Below are 24680 nucleotides of genomic sequence, written 5' to 3' on the forward strand. Positions count from 1 at the left end.
TGCTGGATTCTCTCCAGGATCACCTACCCTGACTTGCTGGCAACACTTGTAAAGTAGCCCAGAGGACAACTGGTGGTCTTTGCCACAGAGGCACATCACTAGCCCATGTTCTACTTGGTGTCCACCAGCACCGTCAGGTCCTTTTCTGCCAAGCTGCTTTCCAGCTGTATGGTCCCCAGCCTATATTTGTGCCTGGAGTTATTCTGCCCCAGGTGCAGGACTTTGCACTTTACTTTGCTGAACTTCATGAGGTTCCCATCAGCCCATTTCTCCAGCCTGTTGAGGACCCTCTGAATGGCAGCAAAACCCTCTGGCATATCAGCCCCTTCTCCCTGCTCATTGTCATCAGCAAACTTGCCCATCAAACACTGCCCCATCATACAAATTGTTAATGAAGGTGTTAAGCAGGACTGGATCTGGTACTAATCCCTGGGTTACACCACTAGTTATTGGCCTCTAACTAGACTGTGCCACTGATCCTTGTTTTTATTCCCAGACAGACAATTTTCAATCAACTGTCATTGATTATACAGTCCTATGATAGTGTGGCTCTATTACTATAATTAGGTCCTTCAGTTTAAATATAAAATGTTCTCACCAAAAATCATTACATTTTACTATTGCTATATCTTTGTTGTGTTTTTGGTTTTGGGATTTTTGGTTGGCTTTTTTTTGTTGTTGGTTTGGTGTGGTTTGGTTTGGGTTTGGGGTTTTTTGGGGGTTTTTTTGGGTTGGTTTTTTGGGGGGGCTATTTTGCTGCTGTTGTTGTTGTTGTTTGGGGTTTTATTGTTTGGAGTTTTTTTAATGACTGTAATTTTGATACATGTTTTGGATCAGTATATAGCTGTGAATCATGAGTTCCTATAGGCATGTCTTGGCAGCATGTTTAATTGCACTGTATTATTAGAAATGAATCTGTGCACTTGGAAAATAAATAACATGTACTTGAACACAAAATGTAACTAATTCAAAATGTATATAAAAATATTTGGGAAATAGTGAATATAGATACTGTGCCTTCAGAGAGGAAAATAACTAGGTCAATCTTCAACCTTTAAACTCCAAAACTAACTGTTCATAAAAATTGCAGTTCCATCTCTCCAGTCCATTTCACTCCTGTCTCTCCCAAGTAGAAGAAAACAAAAATATCCAATGCACTAGTAATAGAAAATACTGAGAAGCGTCCTCCAGAAGTGTTTAGTATAACAGTTGTCTCTGCAATATGCTATCTGACATGAAGAGGCAAAAAAATGCATTAGTAAGTGTTTACAGCACAGTTCTCTCCTAGAAATATCCAAATAAAATTAAATTGCTATCTTAAGAAGTCCTTTATTACAGTGACCACAGAGAGAAGTCTGTTGCTGTATTAGCAAGAAAAAAATAGGGTAAAATGAACAGTAGAAAATAAGTAAGAAAGTGAAGCTATTATCAAAAGACCTTTGAAAGTATTCAATCTGAAAAATCATTAATTCAATACTTCATGCTCAGAAATTTTCATAAAATGTGCATCAATTTCAGCAAAAGAAGAGAATTTTATTCTTATGCCATTTTTCTATTCCTTTTATCACTTTTTAAATGCTTTTTTGATAATATTTCTGAAAGCACTCAAAATGTGTGTCTCATTTTATATAAGTTGTTAATGGGAGACCAAGCAATGGTGAATACTGAGGAAGTATCCAATCTAACCAAGCTAGCAGCAGCAGCAGCAGCTTGCAGAGTAGTCTGCAAGGATGAGGCCATGATGTTCCCAATAAAGCCTACTGTCTGTGGAGTACACAACATAAAGTCATGGGAAACACAGGTGAGACAATATTGAGAGGTGGGAAAATTAACACCTGTCCAAACAGCATTTGCCAGCTGGCGCACCATATTCTTTGATTTAAAGTTTGGAAGAACCCTTAGACCTGGAAAGATTATTTTCTCAGCTGATGTCTCCTAATAGTTTGCCAAAATAGCAGAGATCTGCTGTCTGCAAGAGTTTTGTTAGACCCTTAATTGAATCCTCTGACTTACACATCTTCACTCTATAACTTTTGTATTTCCATCCATCCTGCAGTCTATACATAGTTTTTTCCAACTAGTTTAGCTGACTGGAACAAGACTTATAAAATACACTGACAGTGTAGAATAAAGCAAGCTATGATCTTCATAGAGTTCTTGGGTTTTTTTGGGAAAGAAGTTACAGTAATTTTATTGTTGGCTATACATGTGTGTTCCAGTGCATTTAGAAGCAAAGAATGTTCTACCATTTATCATAGTCTTCTGTAACAGTACTGTCTTTAGTGCTACTGTGTAAAACCCAGATAGAGTGAAGCTTTTTAAAAGTAAACTCTCTAAATATCTTTTCATTTTCTTTTATAAGCATCTGGAAAGGATTCTCTTGTTTTAACCCAAAACTGCTTCTAAACAGGTCATCCATGGTGCCAAATACAAGTTATGGTAAATTTAGCATTTTCCAAATGTCTCCCATGTTCAAGGGAAAAAGGAATCGTTGTCATTTTTGAAATCATGTGTGATTGCCTGCAGGAATATGTACTTCTAGGGTATGAAGAAATACACAGGGTTCTCTTCGCCTTTTTCTGTAGTTTTCTTATGGTACAACAGTGAGGTGCTTGGTATTTATGACTTTTCCCTCTTTGAAACAGAGGAAGAAGGGAACAGTTGTCCAGAAAAGTCTCATGCCATTGTTTGTGCTTGCTTCTGAATTTGACTGCATATTGATCTTGTTTCACTAGACTATACTATTACCTGTCTAGCTGATCTGGAAGACAGAAACCAACATAAATAACTGGCTTCCTCCCAAGCCTAATCATGACCTTATTGATAGAATATAGTAGAGAAAACTTGTAGTAACCATAAAGCAATCTGGAAAAGCAAAGAACATACTTGTTGCACTCATCACAGCAACTGAATTATTATATTCATTCATCTTCCTTACTTTACTCTGTATCTGAACTTAGTAAAGTTAACACACTTTGGTTGTTTTCTGAGTGTGGCTGTTTGCCAGGATCAAGTTTTCTGTGCAGGTGCTCTGATGTCACAGTATCACTGCTCAAGATTTTGAAGTAATATCATACTGGATTTTTTAAAAACTATATTGTCTTTAAAAAGATTAATTTCTAAAAGGGACTAGTTGATCATCATCAGTTAAGTCAGTTCCAGGAAACAGATGAAATATCAATTTGTAAGCCATGAGTTCATTAATTATTACAATATGTGCTATTGTTAACGAGGTCTTATGATACAAATCTATTCCATGATTGATATATTCTCTTTCATTAAGCTAGTTGTCTCAAAGATAATTATGGGGAAAATGGCAATATATACAAGCATTGAAAAAAATCTAGTTAATATCTGTTTCTGTATAGGTTTTCTTATCATTTTCCATCTTCTTTTTAGCAAATTATGTAAGTGTATACACTTAAACACATACATGCATACATAAAACATCTTTATACATAATCACTGAAATATCCTATATCATATGTCTGCTTTTGTGGGTAGAGATAAATAGCTATGGTGGAATTGTCCTCTGCTTGAAGGTGGCAGATAACAGGGGCCTCTTTTGTCTTTTCTCTAAGGAAAAAGAAACGAGCATTATCTGGAATTTTATTACTGCTTCTGTCCTGTAACAGTTGCAGTCCAATGGCATGAAAGTAAATTAGTTTACAGAAATTTTTGGCACAAAACTGTTATCTACTCCTGTAGTCTAACATTTCCTGAATAATTATTTTTAATAAGAGAAAAAAACCTAAAAACCCACTTGTTCAGCTCACTATCCAATAACCTCCATTTCAATGACAGCTTTACTTAGCAAGTCTAATAATGTTTTGGCCCTTGCTGAGATAGCATTTATCTCTATAGGGAGAAAAAAAAAGAATCTCAAAGTCCAGTAGGGAACAACTTTATGTGGTCATTCTTGTCAAACTGGTACTGTGTACAGTGGAAGTGTTTCACTTGCTGAATGCCTGTCACAAATACCTCAATTCATTTCTTTATTGCCTCCTAAACATTGTTTCACTTGCTGAAAATTAATTTCTGCAATAGTTCTCTTTTCTGAGCTGCTCTGTCTGAAATGGAAAATGTTTCCCTTTCTGCTTGTTTACTTTATAGGTTTCTGCACAATTTCTTACATTAGGTTTGATTGTTGCATTTAATTTCAGGAAGGCTTTAATTCTTTTAAGATGGCTTCACTTTTCAGTCACTCCTAGTTACAGACATTTAATCATTCACCTCAGTGCAAACAGTCCATCAAGTTTTTAACAACAGAACAATGACACACAAAAATGGAAATCCATATTATGAAAGAGGCCCTAAATCAACCCTTACTGATTAATTTCCCCTTTATTCACAAAGCCTAACTCATTCTGACTGAATCAATCAAAAAGCTATTACCTTCATACTTGCAAGTGTTACTTTCAAAATCAATAAAAACTGAATTTATTTTTAAGATGCAATATATTACCAAAATAAAAGTTCCCATTTACTTAGGCTGGAGATTTATCAAAAACTGTTACAGTTGGTAAAATCTTGGAGTTTGACCTGTATATTTTTGGTGGTTTTTAATTTTCAACTTCATCCACATTTTCCAGTTTCATTTACTTCAATAGCTGGTTTGCTGTTAATTCTGTGGAAGTGTTTTTATTGCTTCTGTACATGAGGGCATTTTCTTTATGATTTCAAGGGAATTCTTTCTGCACCATATGCTATGTTTTAATTCTGATTTTTAAATAAGGCCACATTGAAATGGTCTAAGTTTGAGGATTAATGGGTAAAGAGAAGAACTTACCTGTCTTGCAGAGCAAAAGCAGCCAGCAGGCTGACAAACCTGGTGAGGAGAGCTTTAAACTACATCCAGTAGTGGAGGGAAATTACAGCTCAGTTAAGTGTGGAAGCAGTGGACAGAGATGCATAGCAAAGGGTGCAAGGTGACAAGAACAAGAGATGCTCCAAGAACAAGAAAATGGGAAAAGAAAGCTCTCCTGAAATATGCACAAACGTACAACCTTGGAAACCAGCAGGAAGAACTAAAGCTCCATGTGCAGATGCTGAATTGTGACATTACTGGTGTTGTAATAAATGAGATCTGGCGGAATAACTTCATAACTTGAGTGCTGCAATGCATCAATACTGACTCTTCAAGAAGGGCAGGCAGGGAATTCATATGAAGAATACTTGTTTGCTTCCTCCTCATAAGATTGTAAATTTCACTATCCTTTGTATTCTGAGTTGTAATTGTAATTAAAAAGAAAATGCTTTTATTTTTGAGAATCAACATGTTATGCTCAAATGTAGTTGAATCCCAGGAGCAACACATCTTTGTCTCTGAGCTGTTGTCTTGTGCATCCAAGTGACTATATATGGGATATAGAAACTATGTGGGGGAAAAACAAAGTTGTAACATAGGAACAAGCATACCTGATGCTAATGACACATCTCATTATGCTGTTAAACAAGAGAGTGACAGAAACCCACACCAGTTGCTCCTTTGCTCTGCTTTGTTCGGACATCTATGTACTTTTTTACTGACTACTTCTTTTCTGCATTGGTATGGTAGGCTTCTAAAGTTAGCAGTATTATTATTGCTTTTGCAATTTTTTCACATTAGGAAATAAAAAAGGTGAAAGTGAAGAAGACAAGGACAGAATTTTGCTTTTTTCATGTAGTGAGAAAATTAGTAATAATTTATGGCATGATGTTGTTAAGCATGGAGAAATTCCTTATTAGGAGGGATTCAGGGAGTAATCTTCTGGCATGGAGAAATTCCTTATTAGGAGGGATTCAGGGAGTAATCTTCTGCAAGGGGTTGTAAGAGAGGATGTGGTAGCAAAATATTTATGGGATACTGAAAGGAAGGGGTTGTGGGTAATGTGTGGCCCAAAAATAAAAAAATATTTTAAATATTTAAAAGCCCTGTTCATTCCCTCAGAAAGGGGAGAATGGAAAGAAAGAATAAGAAAAAATATTACTACCTTAAGCTATGAGAAAGCCAAGAAGGAAGTAATTCATCACTTCAAAAAATGAAAATATCTTAAGATTTTTGCTTTGGTTTTTGAATTGCTTAGCTCAGAAAGATTTCTGAAACAGAATTACCTCTGTACCCTCATGTTTATTGAAGTTTCTTGAAATAGCCACTGTCACTTGGTGGAATTTATAACCTTTCTGTAGAACATCAGCATTTGAGTCAAAAGTTGGTATTTTAAAAATGCACTGCTAGAGGTGATGCATGATGCAGTACCCTTCCGTGTTACTTTAGGTATGTGTGAACAGTATGAGCTCTCACACAGTTGGTGAGTAAAAGTGTGCCAAACACTTATTATGTTTCAAAGACAAAATACCTCCAAAAGATTCACTGCAAAATTTGTCCATGACAAATTTTTCTTCCATTAGAGTGTTTTTCTGAGAAATAGTTTTTCCTTTACAAAAGAGAAGTATTAAAGTCTTATGTGTATGTGTATCTGAACCATCTTATGAATCAGCTAACAGCTTTCATTTAGCAAACAAGCTGAGCTCTTAGGCAGTGAAGTTCCTTCCAGCATGCTAAACACAAGTTTTCTGTTTTTAAATAAACACATCCAACATCCTAGCCTCAGTATATATGCCTTCAGTATAATTCCATTATATTTAAATTTATTACAGATATAATTAAAATATTTATATAATAGGAGTATATTGAATTTAAAAAATCATATCTGTCTGCTTTTATTGCAAGAGGGTGGGAAGGGCAACTATGAGTAGACAGTTTCTCTCTTATTCTGATAGAATCACTTGCAAGGCAAGTGAGGTAAATTCTTGTGACAAAAGAAGCAAACTTGCAGAAGCTGAATTTCAAGCTCTTCAGGAATGGATTTATTAGTGCTGTCATCCTCTGCTTCCTCCTTAGCACACATCAAAGTGGTTCTTCTCCTGCTACACAGGACTTGGTCATGGTTGCTGCTTCTACTGTAGGTGTTCAGAAATTAAAGTTCTAGATTTGCACCTGTATGTCCCTACTGCTGTTACTCCAGTGAGGATGGCAGTTTTCCTTCCCTGTCCAGAAGCTATTTTACTGAAATTTATTCCACTGAAAGGAAACTGTATGTTTCTATGTTCACATTCATATTCAAGGCAGCAGAAACTCAGGCAGCACTTGACTCACATTTTGAAGATCTTTCAGTTTTTCTTTTTAAATAGAAAGTGTAGAATTTAGTGCAGTTAGTCATGCTTATTATGGAAAACTACCTTTTAAACTCAAAAAATAAGATTCTTCTGATCTTCCTAGAAGACTTCTTACCAGATATTCAATTTCATTGCAATTTAGTCATATCAGACTCCAACTGGCCTTTTGGTGGATTCTAAGAGGCACAAATTAACAGGAAATAGAGACTTCACTAACATTGCAATCCTTTCCTTTTCCATGACAAATTCTGAGAAACAAAAAAAGCTGATTTTCCATATGAATTGCAACTTAGTGTTTTTTTGGTAAATTGAAACAGGAATAATTTATACTTTTTTTTCCTTAGTGCATCTATTTTGGTTTTTGTTTGTTTGGTTTTTTGGGTTTTTTTTTGTTGGTTTTTTGTTTGTTTGTTTGTTTACTGTACTGTCTTAACATAAATATTGATGTAGGTTTGAAAACTTAGTTTCCACTCAAGAAAGAATGCTTTTTCTTATTTTTTTTCACACAAACTCTACCTCCTAAATTTCTTACCTCTAGTTCTTTTGTCTTTCACAATTTCTTGTTTATTATGACTGCCACATTTTTTTCAGTCAGCATTTTCCAACATGTAGAGGAAATACAGAAAGTGATATGATGAAATTATAAAGTGATAAACATGTATGTCACATACATGTGCAAAAATCAGGACTGCTTTAGAGAACAATGTTGTTTTCCTATTTGTGTGCCTGCCTATTGCTGTGGAAAACTTTTAATCTAAGAGAAAACGAAGATGAACTATATTAAATTTGTTTCAACTCTAGTTCTTTTTAAAGGCAGGACCACAGCACAGATTCTCCTAAGAAAAATAAACTAGTCACTGAGGTTTATTTTTAAAGTAGACAAAATGCTGTCATATGTGTTTCTCTTCCCATCCGAATGCTGTGCTGATTAATTTTAGTTTTTACAATACTAACTAGATCTTAGTATGGTTTAGTGAGAGCAGACTGCTCATTTGTGTGCAATCCTTCTGTGTCCTTTAGAAAACATTATTCTAATGTCAATAATATACTAGTTTCTTTTATATGATGCCACGTTTACTATATATAAACAAATTTCAAATTTATTTTAAGAGCCAGCAAAGCCTTGGCTTCTCTATTTATTAAAAAAAAAAAAAAATTAGTCTTGGACATATAATGGCTTTGGTTCCTCCTGTGAGGAGTAGTGTCTGAGTGTCTTGGATCTTACAGGATCTATATACATGCTTGTGCAGAAGAATTATGGAATATGCAACAATTAGATGAATTCTTAGATAGTCATAAGTTTATACCACTGAATAAGCAATAGCAAAACCATGAATTTAGTTTGTACATATGGGATTTTAGCCAAAGTAAATGAATCAGTGTTTTAATTCACTTGGGTTCAAATTTATTTAGACATGTCATATTTAACAAAAGAAAATCATCAGCCATAAAGAAGCAGTCAGGCACGATATTAAACATCTGAACATGTCAAAATAATCAGCATGTAGTTATGAAGTTTCATTCAGTACATCACTGCTCTACAGTTATTGGTTTGTGTGTGATTTGTACACGCTTTCGATAAATTGATGTTGGGTGTGGAAGGCAACCTTTACTTAGCTTTTGTCCACTGAGCTAGGGTATTGTTTGGACAACATTCTCAGGCACATTGTGTGACTCTTGGGGTGTCCTGTGCAGGGCCAGGAGTTGGACTCAGTGATCCTGATGGGTCCCTTCCAGCTCAGCATATTCTTTCATTCATTGATTTTATGAATAGTTCCCCTGTTTCCTCAAAGGCACACTCATGTAAAGATCCTTTTTTTTTTTTTGTTATTTATTGTTATCCATGGCCATTAGGTATTTACAAACAGTTCTTTTACTTGTCGTATTCCTCTGCTGAATTTTCCAACAAAGTCTTGCATATGTTGCACATGCACATGCAAATCAAATTGAACCCTTTATTCTATGCAGCTGTATAAAACAGAATTCAGTTCTAGGTTATTTATTACTATTCCTTTTTGATCTCGGTGCCCTGTTAAAACCTTAAATTTTGAATTTTCATAAGCAGGCAACTATTATTAGTAAGTTACTTCATGAATGGTAAATGGCTTCACTACAGTTCCAAACCATGTATTTTCCTGTCAATACTCTTTGCAGTGTGTTGTGCTCTGCCTCATCAGAAGAAAGGAGAACAGCTTATGTAATATTAATAAGTAACTCATTTATAGATAGGAAGTTGGTAATCTTTGAATATTAATTGGAAGAATTCTAAAGGAACAATTATAAAACAGACACAGAAAGAAGATTCCTTCCTCTAAGTGTTGAATAGCATATTATTTTTGGACTATAAATTATTTACATGGAGTAGCTGCTTAGAACCAGGAAACTTTTCAACCTGATCAGCAAAATGACATCTATCTTCCCATTTTCCCTAGAGTCTGACAGTCATGAAAGCACAGCCATTTTCAGGCAGATGTTTGCTGCTGCTAAGATGCATTAAAGCATGGACCATTAGCTGAACTGTTTTGTAAGTCATCAAAGATTCAGATTGTTTAACAAATTGATATCTATGCAGAAAACAAAAGACAGAGAAGGTCTGTATAATGCTGCAGTAGTTCTTATTGACTGTCTTTAACATCAACAAGAAGTGCTACATTGGGCAGAGTACGAACAGAATGACAATGGGGCTTGTTTCAAAACAAGCTTGAAACTGAATGAAATCAATCATTTATTAAAGTAATAGATCCCCTCACTACATCTCCCAAATATGCTGAAGCAGGTGGGTTTTTTTCTGCCTACTCACATCTATTGCTGTCATATTTAAATGAATTAAAATGTAACTTAAGCTTTGCATTGAAACACATCCTAAAACTATAATGTGATGCTTATGTGTGTGTGCTGCATGCAGTTTACAGCTACATAGGCAAAGTGTGACCTAAAGATAAATATTACAAATGGAAAGCTGAATAGTAATAATTAAATAGCTGAATGGAGGAGAAACAAAAGAGAAAAAAAAAAAAAAAGCAAAGGATCTGGAAAAGAGTAAAGATGAGTAGAAGTGGAAAATATTCACTGAAAGGCACATTAAAAGTGTGGCAAAATGCAACAATAGGTCTAAAGGGAAAAATAGGAAATATGAGATATATACTAGTAAATATTTAATGGAGGAAGACAAGCAAGAAGAAAAAACATTGGAAAAAATGGAAGACAGTATATACCCCAGAAATTTAAAAAGGAATATGCAAACAAAGAAAAGAAACAAACAAGGGAGGCAACGTGGCTGACAAGACCTGTACAAGAGAGGCAAGGAAAGCAAGAAAGAAATAGTTAATGTTACTCTGTCTGCATGTATCTAGAGATGAGAAATTTCCTAGTTACATGCAGACTAGTTACATGTATATATATATGTACAAGTCATTTCATGTATCAATTATGACTGTATATAGTTTAAGTCTTTAATGTCACAGAATCATAGAATGGGTAAGGTTGGAAGGCACCACAGTGGGTCATCTGGTCCAACCTCCCTGCTCAAGCAGGTTCATCCTAGAGTACATGTCACAAGATTGTGTCCAGACTGTTCTTGAGTCTCTCCAGTGAGGGAGACTCCACAATCTCTCTGGACAATCTGTTCCAGTGCATGGTCACCCACACAGTAAAGAAGTTCTTCCTCATATTCAGGTGGAACTTCCTGTGCATCTGTTCCCACCCATTGCCTCCTGTCCTATGCTCAGCACCACCAAGCAGAGACTGGAAACATCATCTTGATACTCTCCCTTCAGATACTTACAGACATTGATGAGGTCCCCTCTCAGATGTCTCTTCTTGAGGCTTTACAGGCCCAGCTCCCTCAGCCTTTCCTCATGAAAGAGATGCTCTGGTCCATTGCCCATTGCAACCATCTCCATTGCCCTCCACTGGACCTGTTCCAGGATCTGCCTGTCTCTCTTGTTCTAAGGGACCCAGAACTGGACACAGTACTTCATATGTGGCCTCACTAGGGCTGAGTAGTCCCTTGACCTGCTTGCAAAGCTTTTCCTAATGCACCCCAGGACATCATTGTCCTTCAAGGACACTGCTGGCTCATGGACAGCTTGTTGTCCACAAGCACCCCTAGGTCCTTCTCTGCAGAGTTGTTTTCCAGCAGGTCAGCCCCCAGCCTGTGCTGGTGCAGGGGGTTTTTCCTCCCCAGGTGCAGGACCCTGCATTTGCCTTTGTCGAATTTCAGATGGTTCTTCTCTGCCCATCTCTGCTGCCTGTTGAGGTCCCTCTGAAGGGCTGCACAGCCCTCTGGGGTATCAGCCACTCCTCACAGGTTTGTGTCATCAGAGAACTTTCTGAGGAGGAATCTGTGCCTTCATCCAAGTCATTGATGGATAAATTAAACAATACTGGACCAAGTGTGGAACCTTGAGGGACACGATTTTTGACAGGCCTCCAACCAGACCCTGTGCCACTGATTATGACCCTCTGGGATCTGCCATTCAGTCAGTTCTCAATCCACCTCACTGTTCACTCTCCATTCAGTCCACATTTCCTCAGTTCATCAATGAGGATATTGTGAGAGACAGTGTCAAAAGCCTTGCTGAAGTCAAGATAGACAATATCCACTGCTCTCCTCTCATCCATCCAGGTAGTTTTCTAATCGTAGAAGGCAATTAAGTTGGTCAAGCATGATTTACCTGTAGTGAATCCATGCTGACTCTGTGTTCTCCTCCTTTCATCTGTGTGGATAGAGATGAGGCTGACTGGCACATAGTTCCCTGGGTCCTCCTTCCTGCCCTTTTTGAAGACTGTCCTCATAGAATATCCTCATGCAATTGCCTGATAGAGCTCATAGATAAACTTGTTCTGCCAAACGTTTTGACAGATCAGGGTATTTTCATGTCCTGACATTTTACATTTCTGAACCTCAAGTATAGTTCCAAGTAGTTTCCATAGGAGCATAACTTTGTAAAAAATGGGACTGGTTAGGAGATTTAAAGAAAAAAACTTGGACAAAGGACCAAGTGAATCTTTGCTATTGTAGTTTAGTGAGGGTATTGCAGTCATGCTAAGCTCAGCAATACTAAACCAAAATTTCCTCTTTCTTCCTCTAAGCTTTGGATTGCAGCCTGTGACTGGTAAATAATATATGTTAGCTGTGGACTTATTCTTGTCTTATCTTTTAACACTGTATGGTTTTTCTTCCTTGTCTTTTTGGTACTTTTGCTACTTCCAATTATTGTAGATAAGGGGATAGATGTATTACCTTGGTTAAACATTCATTAATGTTGATAGCATTAATTAAAAACACTTTGAATTTTACTGCTACTTCAGCAGGAATAGAATGGGACCCCTTATACTAGTGCTATGAATACTTTATTTACCTTAATGGAAAAATATTTTTTAAAAGATATATACTTAGCAGGTTGCTTTTTTCTAACTTAGAGGCGAAAGAAACTAAACATTGTGTAAATATTAGGAGAAAAGCTAAGGCAGGTATGGGGATGGGAACAAATTACTGTTCAGGTTGGCAGAACGGTGTTCTGTCCTTTCCTCTGTCTTTTCAAATCTGGACTATTTCCACTGATCCAAATATGTAAGTTTAATCAAAACCCATGTTCCACTTATCTCCACATACTTTTTTACCCTGCATACTATGCTAAAGTTTCTTCAAGCTGCCTCTAGCTGCTGCAACAGTATCTTTCCTCAGTTAAAAATTATTTTGTACCCTTCACATCACTCCAGTCCGTGAAAGTTTATCAGTCATACCATCCGTTTAAAGACAGCTGCATTGTCAGCTGATTTTCTCTTAGATCCCAGATTTCTCTAAACAAAGTTTTCACTGATGTCAAAGGCAAAAGTCCTGTTAATTGCACAGAGAAAGCTCCATTCTAAATAATTTTGTTAATGAGTGATTAAGTGGTTGGGGAAAGTTTCCTATGCATTTTTAAAGATTCTTAGTCTAATTTTTTGCTTGAAAGTAATTCTCAAACTCCAATAAATGGTCTCACTAGACAGCTAGTTTTTTATAGCAAGCATCTTAAGGAAGTGCACAGAGAGACTTGCTGTCTAAAATGTCATACTTCTGGAAAATTTCAAAAGGAAATAAGAGGAGAATCAGATGAAGTGTAGTTGTAAATGCAATTAATAAAAACTGCCTTAGAACAGATAATATGTGTGCATATGTGTCAACATTTATTTCATTTCTATAGAAAAATACTAAACCAAACAATGCCCCTTAAACCTTACACAAGTTTTAGTATGCTTTCCTACAGATTTCAAGATCAGTGATTGAGTATTTCATTGTGCAAATGACAAGGGCTGTACACTAGAGGCTATATATCAGGAATTAATTGTCACTTTGCAAGCAAATGAGATAACAGTCAGGCTTGCACAAAAATTACAGTCTCAAAAAAATAAATGATTCCTTGGAAAGCATAAATGAACTGATAATCAGGCAGCTAGAGATTAGTGGAAAGAAATAAGCTCCTTGAAACATCTCTACACCCTAAGAGAATTTTAATAAGATATTACAAACTTCAGTAACAGAAAACCAACCACCAAAAGAATGGAATCTGTCAGAGTGATCATCTAGTTGTGTTTAGAGAAAAGCTGTGGAGATTTCTCACAATTTTTCTTGTCCCCTATTTTAAATACATAATTGAAAAGCAAGTAAGTTTCTTAGCTCTACCAGAACAAGATTATTTTTATGTTTCCATTCACTGAAGATTTTATTATTCTGGCATAAACTCAGGAGCTTGTCTAATAGTAGATGTGTCAGAAGAAAGATATAAATTTTATGGCAGATAAAAGAAAACTTGCTTTGTTTAACATTTGCAATGTCATCATGCAAAGTCAGTTAGAAATCAGTATGATTCTATAATTACTGAAACTATTAAGAGCCAGATTCAGAGTCATGGAGGCTGGATACGAACCTCTTTCCTGATTTGATAGAAGCTGTAAAACCTTCTACAGAGCTAGTTAACTGAAACAATAGAAGCCTTGCCCTCAACCCCAGGTTGGTATCACTTCCCACAATAAACACATAGGCAGGCACTTATGGAAGAAAATTGTCTTTGAGCGTTGATTTGCAGGACAATAAAAAAGGAAGGGCAGAAGAAATGGAGAGAAAAGCCAACAAGATTGCAATGTAGAGAAAGAGAAGAAAAATTTTGGACCAAGTGTGGCCTGAATGAGATTTATTGTTTATTATTTGTAAATGAACAGGTTTGCATAAGGACTGTTTGATCCCACACAGCCCCAGTGTTTGGGTAACCAAGTAGTCAAAAAGGACAGTACTGATGACAACTGTAAGATTCAGTTTCCATGGAGACACTGCATGTGCTTCTACCTTGCTGAACAAAAATGAAGCAGAAAATGGAGTATGAAGAATTCAAATACGTCCCAGAAAATCTAGTAGGTGGCAATAACTCCAAACAAACTCATTCTTCATGCAATTTAGAACATTTCCTTCATCTCTTCTGTTATGTCTTTCTTCAGAAGTTGTCCAAATCATGGAGTCATAGAATCACAGAATAGTTTGATTTGGACCTTGAAGATTATCTAGCTCCAACTCCCCTTCTGTGGCCAGGGACACCTTCCACTACCCTAGCTTGCTAGAGACCATCCAGCCTGGCCTTAAAACACTTCCAGGGATGGGGCACCCACAAGATTCTGAGCAACCTGTTCCTGTGCCTCACCCCTCTCACAGTAAAGAATTTCTTCCTAATATCTAATCTAAACCTACTGTCTTTCAGTTTAAAACCATTTCCCCTTGTCCTGTCACTGCATGCTCGTGTAAACAGTCACTCTCCAAATGAAACCTGGGTTGTTAGAAACAAGTACATGCCAGCTACTCCCAGTTTGAGGATTGCTATATTTATTTAAAGTAAAACCAGTGGCACAGGAAATTAATGTGCCAGGCTGTGAATTTGAATGCCTGAGCAACCAGCGCACAGTCTTTAATAGCCAGTAATTTAGGAATGGTAATCTCTTGCACAAGGATAGATGAAGCCTGAGGGAGAAGTTACTGCAATCAGTCCAATCAAAACTTGGCTGGGAGCATTGTAGTAGGTAACTTACAGTCGGAGATGAAATCTTCATTGGAGCATCAGTTATAAAATTCTAGTCACTTCAGGACACTCATTGTTTTACCAATGTCAACCAGAAAACCAGGCTATCTATGTCAGGGACTTACAGAACTGAGAAATAACTGGGAGAACAAATCCTAGAGGGGAAGGTCAACAAGGAAGTTTATTTTAGGATGAAAAATTGAGTCAGACCAAATACATAGGTAAGATTTAATGCTTGAAGCAATTTGTTATATTCATAGTCTCGAACAGAAGGACTTGGCCAAACCACACAACTTTTGAGAAAAAGAACATAGAATGTTTGAAGTAAGTTATACTGATAAAAATCAAAACTGATAAAATGAGAATTTTGTGTTCCATGAAGCAGGTTTTTAGTGTTGGACCTTACCCTGAGAAAACAGACCAGGATATCTTGTCCACATACATGTTCTCAATATATGATCTGGATCTAACCATAAGTTTAAGTTGCCTAGCCAAATGTTGACCATTAGAAAAAAAAATCCTGAGCTAGAAGGTCTTAGTTTCTCATGTAACCTGATACTAATGGGGACTTACTAACTGCAGACAGCCAACTCAGCGTGGACATACGTCTTAAGAGAAGCAAAAAAACCCTAAAACATTAAGAGTGTAGTAAACTTTTTGTTGCAGAGTGAACCAGCAAGGAATGCAGTGATGAGTGAAGAAGATGGAAACTAATGCCCGAGAATGTTACAGTTACAGCTCTGATGTCAATATGGAAGAGGGAGATTTAGAAGCCACTTATATTGTGATAAGGAAAAGTAATGCATTTAATTTGTAAAGTAGAGGAAGTAGGCATTTATCCAAATGCTAAGATAAGCAGTTCACTGAACTGAAAATTCACTAATTCAGCTGATGTTTTAAAGAGAATTTCACAAGAGACAGGATCACTGCAATTACAAGTTCTGCTCAGTTAGCAGAGCTTAATGACAACTTCACACTGTAAACCCTCCCCAAAACAGCTGCCCCCTTCCCCAATAAAATTGCAGAAGGGACGCAAAAGGGGCAACCTTGGTGCTTACAGAATAACCCCTCTTGTTCATAAAGGCTAAGAAGCAACAAAAGCAGTTTTGTTTTTGAATATGTAAAATGTTGCTGACACTGGTTCAAGTATGTGTCCTGCAGAAAGCAATGACTAAGGCATCACAAACTGTATCATCCATTTTTAGTCAGCATAAAGAATGACTGATGAAGTTTTGCAGCTACCTTAAGGTGTCTAAAAATCTTGGATGCTTTTCCAGTAAATTCTGTTGTAAGAGTGCACAGTGCACAAATTAACAGTAAATAAATAAATTATTACATAAATAATGTGATTATTTATGTGTCTGTATAGCTTGCAAATAGGGTCTTTATGCTAAACTCCTATTTTCTCCAACATATTCTTAACATATTCATAATTCTTTTATCTTGGTAATGCTGAGCACCACAATCTTACCTGAATAAACACCCAGCAACCTTTTAGAATTACACTACAGTATAATGGTAACTTTCTTAGTATGATTAGAAAGACATCTATTTAAGATTAAAAAAAAAAAAAGAATCTCTTAATCCTTTGTAAAATCTGCTCTTGCTTTTGCATAATCAAATTACAAAATAATTGGAAAAACCATATTAAGGTCTAATTTTTTGTTGTTGAATTTTTACATAAATAGAGCCCTTGCATAAAAAAGTATTGTTTTGGACCCAAAAGTCCAAATACTTATATTATTCACTCTAATTCCATTTTGCAACCTAAAGTGAGACACAGAGCTAGTAATTAAAAGATTCAAATATACAAAAAATAAATTGGCTACTTAGTTTGGTTTCATTGTCATAAATAAGTGAAAGACAAATTGCATTAATACTGAAAAAAATTAATAAGCTTCTGAAATTAAATTCTAATAATCTAAAGTGCTTATTGTACTATTTTTTTTAATGTTACATTTTGTAAAATCTAATAGTGAGGGGGTTTTAATGAGTGTTTGCTGAAGAAGACTAACTGAATCCTGTTTTTCTGTTTTTAAATCAATATTCAAAGCACACCTAAAGCTTAGACATTTAAAGTTATAAAATTTACAATTGAAGGCTGCCTTTTTTAAGTCCTCTAAATAAAAATTTGGTATCATATTAATTTATATCTGTCATCTGATTCTTAACTTACCCAGGCTTCCCAGCTGTAAAAGATTAATGGCTGCTTCATGAAGTGTGTATATAATTCCCAAATATGAATAGCTAAAATCCCACTTCTGTCTGTTCCAAATCCCACTGAAAATATTTAGTGTAAAACTAGTAGAAACAACTGATTTACTTGATGGAATAAAAATGCATAATTTTTGTAGTGACTTTATGTCAGTCTTGTCTATGGCTGTGACTACTTAATCACCTGCATTGGATATTTCTGCATCACAAATGCCATATTAATGTGCTAAAAAAATTCTCAGGCTAAGTGTGAATAGTGTGAATAGTATATATGACCTTGATGTCTAAGGCTGTATCAAATAGTGTTAGTTAAACAGTTTATACTATAGACTATTGTCTGGGACTGTAACCTGAATAAAAGGTTTTCTCCTTGCCTCCCAAACCCTGGTTTTATGATGGTACTTGATAATGAAAGAGCTTCATCGCGTTCCCAGGTCTTTTGCTGTAGATGATGGGGAGAAGTGTGAGGGGAAGTCTGGGTATGCCATTGTTCTGATCCCACTTTTGACATCAAAATGATAGTAAAGTATCACTTTTGATACCAAAATAATATTATGATACACTGAAATAATGTTAGGGTGGAATTATTAAAAGATGCCTCTTCCCAAATTGAGGTACAAAGGAGACCATATGCCAACATCAATAGTGCGGATTTTATTTAAAAATAAACGTGAGGTAGAGACAGATAGGAAGAGAGGGGGAAGAAGAGTAAGAATGAATAAGAGAGAGATTAAGGAAAATATATCCTCACCACATGGGCTCCTGCAGCATGCCATTGGTCCTTCTTCACTCGGGTCTGCTCAGTGGTAGGGCTCCCCAAGTGTTCTACTTGAGTTTCTACTTTTATACAGTCCAAGTCCCGGGTATCCACAAGGTATATGTGTCATTCCCATAACTTGGGATGGCATGTGTGTAAGCAGTTGTTTCCTTTTCTCACAGTTTGCCATGGCTGGAACTTTTGTCTGGGTAAGTTACCTAGAGCTGTCTCATCAGGCCTGCCATCTTCCTTTCATTGCCATCTGTGCTTTTCCCACAGTCTGCACAGTGGTATTTTGTCTGGTGTGCTAATTCCAAACCTTTCACCGTTGTGTAGGCCTGAAATTAATGCCTTCCTCTTTTCCATCTGTGCCTGTTGTGGTGGTTTATCTTATAGGAACTTCCTTCTTTGATGATCAGTTGAGACATTTTTACTGCATTCTTTAAGTCCTGACAGCCACGGAATTCACCTCCTTTGCAATTCAACCACTGAGACAGTGAAGCTCAATTCTGTTGTTCAAACACACACTTTGAAATATCTTAGCCTATCTTAGGTACCTGCATGTGGCTGGCAAATATGGCATGGGACCCACAGGTATCATAGGAGCAACAGCTGGAGGCCCTGCAGGATAGACTTTCCTGTCTCAGAGGACACTAAATCAATACCTGTGGTCAAGTGAATCGAGCCTCTTGTCAGCACACCAATAGTGTCTAGAGAACCAGCAGATCAAATATCAGTGTCTGGTTTTAGAGTGACACAAATATCTCTGTAAACTCTATTGACTGTATTTAGTGGATCTTCATTGACTGTGATGATAGTTTGGATTCCTATCTTAGAGATAAATACATGCCTTGGCACGTACATTTTCAGCTGCATCTGAATCCTTGCATGAGTGAATTTTCTCATGTAGAAAATGGAGTGAAAAAGAATATTGTTTTAGCCATGGAACCCATTGGTTTCTCATATCAGTCTTCATGTTTTGCTCCATGCTGTAGCACAAGCAGGTCTTTTGGCACACAAAATCTTTTTGTTTAAATTAAGAATCTTGAAAAAAATTTCATTTGTGGTCTGGGAATGTGAATGGTTCTGTGGCAAGAAGTTGGAAGATGCAGGTTAAATATTTGCTTCTATCTCCTCCTTCCTTTTACTTTCCCTAGGAAACACAAAGAAATTTGTTGTGTATTAACTTGCAGCTAAGTTTTCTTTTGGTTTGGGTTTTTGCTTTTTTTGTTTTTAAAATGAGTTAGCAGCCTAAGCAATCATATATCTAACTACCACTCCCAAAGAGAACTGAGTTAAATGAATCTTAAGCAGCTGCAAAAAGGTGAGTTATTAGGCCATTAGCCTTAAAACCCATGTCCTTATATATTACTGCTGCAAATAATCTGTGAGTGAAAATGAATTGCAGTGTTTTCACTAGCTAAGCTTGTTTCATTCATTGCTAGTAGTAGAAAACCCCCAAACCACGCACTGACATGTACTGGTTTGAGTACTATTAAAGAAACTAAAAATTTAAGTCAGTGTCTCACTTTTATGTTGCAAAAAAAAAAAAAAAAAAGTGCATATAATTATGTTTTGCAGATAGGTCATACTCACAGAACAGGTAGCCATGCCTTTGCAAGCAGTACTCCAGCAAAATGTTTAGCAGCCTGAGATTACAATAAGTGCAGGAATGTTTACTGCCATCCTTGAAAGGTTAAACAAAAATGTGTACAGGAGCAACAGGAAACACTATTTTTCACATTTAAATGTGTCCTTGAGGAGACCAATACTACACCGCAGAGCTGAAGTCAGTATTTTAAAGGAGTGTGGAAACATACAGAAGATACAGAGAAAACTATTATGTTTAGAAAAGATAACTCTCAGTTAGAACCTGCTATTTAAGCATATTTAGCCTGGTATTTAAAGCAAAGAAATATGGAGGATGGTTGGGGAATTCTTTTCCTGGCTTATAATAATTTTCAGAAGGAAAATCTGGAAATTCAGCTTTAATCTGAAATTTATGAAAAATAATGATGCGAGAAAGCTGTCAGACACGTTTTGAGGAGAAAATAATGTTTACTAGCAAAGGTGGTTGACCAGTGCAATAATATGAAGATTAACTCTTCGTACTGTGAGATCAGGGAGTCATGACTAAATGGCTTTCTGCCTTGTATGCTTCAGTCACACCATGGTGGGTTTATTCCAAGCTCAAGTGGATGATTCTTAAAAGCCTGGTTAAATATTTTTTTAAAATGCAAAGCTATGCATTTTTTTGCTATAACTACTGGTTGTTAAAAATGTAGAAATGCAGTGTGAAATAACTCATCCAAGGGGATATGCTCTATCTTTGTTTTACTGCAGTTTCCTTTCCTTGCACTTCAATTCTCTCAGCATGTTTTCTCATTATCCAAGAACCATCATTATCCTATTGCTAACTTGTTTAGATTTCTCAACTTTTAAGAGATATTTTGAGGTCTGTGGTCCTTGAATTGGGGCTGTCTACATTAAGTGCAGTAACCAAGAAGGCAGGGTCTCCTGAAAGGTTAATTTAAAAGCCTAAGCAGTGGGAATCAGAAGGAGAGCTGTCTGAATTTGTTCGGTGTTATTTTCTTCCCAAAATCTTTTTACAAATGTTTATCATACTTAATTTAAAATATAACCCACTCCTCCCTATGCCCCCTCACCCTTCACCCTCTGAAAGCCTATCACAGCACTTTCCAAAACACTGGCAGGACCACTGAAAAATTTTTAGCAAATCTCTTTGTGGCAATTTCAAAGTCCAGTATTGCTTTGTCTATAGTTACCATAATACGTAAACTTTTATTTTTCCTGTTTCATCTTTTGTACTTTCAAGTAATATTTGTAAAACTAACTAGTATTCCTTCCTCCCTTACCTCATATTGTATTTGTAATTACTCACCTATTTTGTTTAGAGGTGAAAAATAAAGGAAAAAAGTACTCTCAACCACCACCACTTTTGACAAATCCCACCTTTCTAACATTCCCTTCTCTCTGGCATCACAGTTTTGTCATACACTCAGTTTCTCTTCTATGTGCTACGTGAGCTTGCACTTAATGCTCAGATAAGTGGGCTAGAATGGAGTGTCATTCAAAACTACTGGCCTCCCAAGGAGAACCCTGCTAGTCTATAAAATCCACAAGAATGGTGATTTGAAAAATGTGGGGGGGGGGGTAAAAAAGTTTAAAAAAGTAAAAAGAGTTAGATACTGATAAAAAACTTGAAGTTTCAAAAATAATTTAAAGTAGGTGTAGCTGTGTTTGCCCCAGGGGGCACTGAGAACATGAAAACATAAATTTTAGAAATGGCTATGGAAAATTCAAGGAGCAGGCAACTTTATAAGACACCACCTGTGTATTCAGCAAGCATGAAAGATTCAATTTGATCAGATCAAAAAGCACAATGTGGATGACACATAAGGTATGCCCTTGGGAGTTCATTCTGTTTGACTACAAGGGAACAGTTTTTCATTAAGGTTTTTCATATCCACAGCTAACTGCACACTACAACAAAAACAATAACTGAGTTCAGATACAGAGTTAGAAGTTTCAAGTTGTTAAACTTCTCAGATCAAACCATTTCATCTTTCTAATGGTTCTCCTGCTTTTTGAAAAAAAAAAAAAAAAACCTAAGGAAATAGGAAAATAAAAAGAGAAGGAAAGTCTGTATTTATGGTATCTGTCATCTGTTGAAATACTTTGTGAAGACAATTTTTTTGTAATTTCTCATTTATTCAGCATATCAATGAATGATTATACTATAACCGAAGTATAAACGTGTTTGCAACAGTAAAATATTTTTCTTTTTTCCTGGGAGATACTACTTTTTTGTTCTGTGTTCATTTTTCAAAAGGAAGAAATTTTTTTGAAAAAAAAAGAAGAAAAAAATTCTTAAAGAAATCTTTCTTTTTCTGTCACAGCTATCAATTATAAAATCATAGATTTGTTTATGTTAGAAAAGACCTTTAAGATCACTGGGTCCAACTGTTAACCCACACAGCCAAGTCCACCACTAAACCATGTCCCTAAGTGCCACATCAACATATCTTTTAAATACATCCAGACATGGTAACTCAATCACTTCCCTGAGCAGGCTATTCCAGTGCTTGACCTCCCTTTCCATGAAGAAATTAATTTTTAATATGAAATCTAAACCTCCCCTAACCCAGCTTGAGGTGATTTCTTCTCGTTCTGTTGCTTGTTACCTGGGAGAAGGGACTGACCCCCACCTCAGTACAACCTCCTGACACGTAGTTTAGAAGATGATGAGGTCCCACATGAACCTCAGTTTCTCCAGGCTAAACAACTCCAGGTCCCTCAGCATCACCAGTGCTGAGTACAGGGGGACAATTACTGACCTGGTCCTGCTGGCCACACTATTGCTGATACAGGCCAGGATGCCATTGGCCTTCTTGGCCACCTGGGCACACCCACTGGCTCATGTTCAGCGTCTGTTGACCAGCACTCCCAGGTCCTCTTCTGCCAGGCAGCTTTCCAACCACTTTTCCATCAGCCTGTAGCACTGCATGGGCTCATTGTGACCCCAGTGCAAGACCCAGCACTTGGCCTTGTTGATCTTCATACCATTGCCCTCAGCCCATAGATCCAGCCTGTCCAGATCCTTCTGCAGAGCTTTCCTGTCCTCTAGCACATCAATTTGGTGGTGTCTGCAAACTGACTGAAGGTGCTTTCAATCCCCTTGTCCAGATTGTTGGTAAAGCTATTAAACAGGACTGCCCTCAGTACTGAGCCCTGGGGAACACCTGTGACTGTCTGCCAAGTGATTGTAACTCTATTCTCCACTCCAGTTTCTTCAGGAGAATTCTGTGGGAAATGGTGTCACATGTTTTACTGAAGTCGAGAAAGACAACATCCACACCCTTTTCCTCATCCACTAAGTGGGTCATTTTGTCATAGAAAGGACCAGGTTATCCAAGTAAGACTTACCTTTCATAAACCCACACCGAGTTTATGAAAGGTTCAATGGTTGACTTGTTCTCTTCAAACCGTAATGATTCTATATTTCTATAATCCCATTCAGACCCATAGAATTGTTGTGTGCCTAAATGGTGCAGCAGGTCGCTGATAATTTTATTTTGGATTATGGGATCTTCATTCTGCTCTCATCCCTGTCCTCCACCTCAGAGGGCTGGGTATCCAGAGAACGACTGGTCTTACTATTAAAGACTGAGGCAAAAAAGGCATTAAGTACCTCAGCTTTTTCCTCCTTTGTCACTGTTTCCCCCCACATTCCCCAAAGGCTGGGGATTATCCTTAGCCCTCCCTTTGTTGCTAATGTATTTATAGAAACATTTTTTGTTGTCTTTTAGGGCTATAGCCAGAATAAGTCCTAGTGAGGCTAGGGTTACTTTTGACATAGAAAGACAAAGGACAGTGTCTCTTTTTGTCATGCATAAAATTTTCCAAGTTTTCATTGCTTAATCAAATTCAGTTTACAGTTAACTAGCTACAACAGAACCCCAGAAGAATAGAATCTGTGGTACTAATAGGTTAAATTCTCTAGGCAATTGATATTCTTAGAGCTAGAACGTTTATCAAAAACTAAAACTATTCTTTTTTTTTTTTGTCTTCTTTATTATTTTTGTCATGGTTGACTTTACCTAATGTCTTTGTTCTTTTATTGATCCACAGCTTTGAGTTTCCTCTGGGCATCATGGAGTGAATGTATGCCCAAAGAGTCAAACTAAAAGGAAAACACCATTTTCTTTTGATATTACTACATTTCTTTTATATATTCTTGCTGTCTTAACTATGTATATAGTTAGCTGAATCGTGTGGTTTCAGGCTGCACTACATAAACACAGAGGGATGGATCATAAATTATTAAAATCAATGCATCTCAATAGTCTATAAAAGCAATAAATTATTGTACGATTTTATTAAAAACATGAAATGACTGGAAAACAGTTAAATTTCTTATACTGTACAGCACATTTAATGGACAAAGTCTTGTTGATTTCACTAAGACCTAGACCAAGGCCATTGGGAATATATGAGCGTAAGGACTGTGTTTGTGTAGTATGTATTATGAACCTAATAGAAACTTTTATTGTATATTATACCATCTGTCAGCTCTTATTTATCCTTGCATATATTACAGGGAAATTATTCCCTTCCATGTTAAAAGCATGGGGAATTTTCAGTTGTAAAATAAGTAGAGTTTTTTTGAAGTAAATCAAACCAGAATACCACAGTGCTTTATTTTAAACTACAGTGATTTCATCAACATCCCTTGGTAATCCAGCACAAAATACGTATCTGAAATTTTCCCTGCTTATTCAATATGTTGCAATATAATAAGAAAAGTAAACACAGTAATTGCTTCTGACTGATGTGCTTTCAGTTTTCATATATTATCTGATAGGCTCACTTGTGGCATGAGGAGTTAGCAGCCACTGTGAGCTGGCAGAAGGGGGTTTTTCCCCTCGCAGGCTGACACAAAGAAGCCCGGAGATCAACGCTGAAACCCCTCTGGAAGG

At 36.6% G+C, this 24680-nt stretch overlaps 1 protein-coding gene and 1 long non-coding RNA gene across 6 annotated transcripts in view; both read left to right on the top strand.

Moving 5' to 3' along the window:
- GPC5 (glypican 5) overlaps nt 1-24680 on the top strand; it is a 626060-nt gene that overhangs the window by 223894 nt on the left and 377486 nt on the right. The window lies entirely within an intron of this gene.
- LOC116439930 lies at nt 457-22515 on the top strand. The gene is made up of 4 exons (XR_004238341.1): nt 457-467; nt 10079-10083; nt 12992-12997; nt 22350-22515. It is a non-coding gene; the product is annotated as an uncharacterized LOC116439930 (long non-coding RNA).

The sequence above is a fragment of the Corvus moneduloides genome, chromosome 2 (genome assembly GCF_009650955.1).
Source record: "Corvus moneduloides isolate bCorMon1 chromosome 2, bCorMon1.pri, whole genome shotgun sequence".
NCBI lineage: Eukaryota > Metazoa > Chordata > Aves > Passeriformes > Corvidae > Corvus > Corvus moneduloides.